This window comes from Monopterus albus, unplaced genomic scaffold (assembly GCF_001952655.1).
Source record: "Monopterus albus unplaced genomic scaffold, M_albus_1.0 scaffold374.1, whole genome shotgun sequence".
Lineage (NCBI taxonomy): Eukaryota > Metazoa > Chordata > Actinopteri > Synbranchiformes > Synbranchidae > Monopterus > Monopterus albus.
In genome coordinates, this window is record NW_018128254.1 from 62847 (window position 1) to 66053 (window position 3207).

The following is a 3207-nucleotide window of genomic DNA, read 5'->3' on the forward strand; positions in this document are numbered from 1 at the left end:
AGTTCACCCCACATGTCAAGATCAATAATAATGATAACAATAGAATCATCAGAATAATATCCATCTGTCGTCTCTGTCCTGTGGATCAGCTGAGCAGTGCTGGGTCAAATCTGAGGGAGCAGCAGAAGAAACCTAAAATAACCAGCGGACAATGTGATGAAACACACAACAGGACTCACTCTGTATCCTCACACACACACACACACACACACACACACACCACTTTAAAACCATATTTTACATCAACATTCCTGTGTTTTTGCTATTTTCAGACATTTCCTCCTGCTGCTCATCATTTTCTAAATCGTTTTTATGTAAAATAAAGAAAAACCTGAATTAATATGTTTGTCTGCAGGTGACACGGAGCTGACTGCTGGGATCAGCTGACAGGTGACCTCTGACCTCTGACATCCTGGTGTGGTGAGTAAATCTTCATGACATCAATTTAAAAACCTTGAGGACTTGAGGTCACCACAAAAAAGAAGAAAGAACTAAAAGAGTTTTTAAAAAAAGTCCAGTTAGACTGGAAGAAATCACAAATTCAGCTTGTTTTCCCAGCTCCCCTTCCAAGTAAACACCAGTGCATGTCTGTGCATGTCTGAGCTCCAGTGACTGGAAACCGTACTCTGATCAAAACAGGCCAGAAACAGCTGAATACTCACCTGAAATATGCACAAGTGCACTGAAACTCATGGCTGTGGGAGACGGGCTGAACCGTGGTTCACTATTTGAAAAACCAACACCTAGAAAATAATGACACACTTTAGAAAAATATAACAGCGTAGGCCTCGCTACATCTCCCTTCACCATTAAAAACAAAGTTCAACTGGTGCACTTTGCTTTAAACCAGAGGTTCCCAACCCTGGACCACAGACTAGGTCTGGGTCTTGAAAACCCACAGGAATGATTTTATTTGTCTGCAGGATGCTTTTGTAATTTTGCTGGAAACTTTTACTTGTAGTTAATTGTACAGCAGCATGAGATGCTCATTTATAGAGTTCAACAAGTTAATTAAAATTCCACAGAGGAATTTATCTGGTTCGCTGCCTGCAAGCACAACAGGCAGCAAGCAAGAGTAAGTCACCAGATCACTGACAAACATCAGATTGTGTATTTTTTTTATAAGTTAAATGCTGCAATACAAGTTCACGGGCCCCGCTCCTGGCAGGTCCATAAACAACATTTTGTTACGACCTCTTGGTTGGGAACGCCTGCTTTAAACCTTTAAACTGTCACAACTGGCACCAGTTCACACATTAGAAGAGGAAGAATAAATTATGATACAATAAACCTCATACAAGAAGGCCAAAATAAAAAATAAATCTGCTGTGAGAAAATCCCCTCAACATTTTCATACAGCCAGGGTGTGTGACAATTTTACTGTTAAAATCTGAACACTTGGCTGTGCCCTGGTGTTGTATCTCCAATGCAGCCTGCTTTGGCCTGGATATGGCTGCTAGACTGGCCCAATCCGTAGTAACCCTCACTGGCCGGTCAGTTCAGGGCCGGCAGTCAGAACTGGACCAGGCCTTACATTCAGCACAAGTCTGGCATGACTCTGGACATTCAGGTTCAGCTCACTTTTTGGCAAAGCTGTTTTGTCTACACAGGATTCTTATGACTTTTAGTTTGAAAGGCAAAGCAGTAGATACGTCCTTATTCTTTGACAGCTTGAGGCCGAAGTGCACGGTTCCAACTATTAAGATCTCAATTCAACATTTTAGAAAATCTGCTTCTCCTCTTTATTTCTGAGACAGATGTTTCAGTGGGCATCAGTCTCATGTGAGGACGTGGTTAGCCTAGCTTAGCATAAAGACTGGACGCAGCTAGCCTAGCTCTGTCCAAAGTTCAACAAAACATTTCTACAGCCCGTTATCACATCTGTTGTCCAAGCTGTATTTAAAAAGAAAACTAAAAAGGAGTTTTATGCTGGAACCCTTTCTTGCTGATCTCATGGTTGAGGCGGGTCTTACCAACTATAACCCTGTCAGGGGTCATACTAGCTAGCAACCATCTTTATGCTAAGCTGGGATAACTCTGTCATCGCGACTCCATCTCAGGGCTTAACACACAACATGACACTGCCATCTATCTGAACATCAACACCTTGGAAAGCAAGTGAATACTCCACAATACGTTCAACTGTTCCTTTAAAAACAGGAGTTTAAAATGATGGTAACAGTGATAAACCTCTGACTGGCCAGCTGGCATCGTATAAATCTGAAACCTGAAATAAAGATCCAGTGAATAACCAGCTTTCTGTATGAAAATAATGAACTAATGAGCAAAACGTGTTCACGTATCTCCTCTCCGTTTCATGCTTCTGGGTGCCTCAATGTGCATTATCCTCTATTTGGTGAATCGGCCGTTATGTGTAAAATAAGAGGTACCCAACAGAGCGTCGGACACTTGAGGTGAGTATTGATACATCTGTTTTAATGCTTTGTGGATCACAGCACCAGTCCACAGGAGTCAGTATAAACAGTGTTGAGAGCTACATCCTCGCAGACGTCTGGATGACTGACCATGAAAACTGTACAGCTGCTACTGTGGGAGTGTGCCTCTGTCTATACAAACCCCTGGGTCAGTATTCAAACAGTAAAACACCAGAGTGCTGATAAACTCAGCCTGTCTCACAGTGTCCTCCTCACTTGGCACGGAGTGTGATGACTGGCCGAGGCAAGAGGTGGAGGACTGAATGTGGGCGCAAGAGACAAGCCCCTGGATGGCGTCCATTTGGCAGCTACTTCCTGTTCGTCTGTCCTTTGCCGCCCTGCATGCCAAAGACTGCAGACAGCTCCATTGGTTTAATCCAAAATGTTTTAGCCTCCCTGCTAAGCGGTCACAGTGGTTTAATCCGTGCACCCCTGTGGAAAGGTGACTGGGGACACAATGGTTTTGTTTTGGTCAAAGACCCTGCAAACACACTAAATGGTTCTTCCCTCCACCCCTGTGAATTGGTCACTCTGGACTGTTCTAGCTGTCGTTGGGGGTAAAGGGTAAAGTTCACTGACCCCTCCCGACAGCATCCACCTGCTCAGTCGTGCCCCCCAAATAAGTCTGTTGGCGGGTGTGTCGGCGTCTTGCTGGGGGGCAGCGGTCTGGGTGGTGGTGCTGGTTTGGTTTTGGCCCGCCGTGGGCTCACTGGCCCCCCACCCCCGTCACTGTCAGCTCTGTCTGTTGGGATTGGGGGGGGCGGAGGGGGGG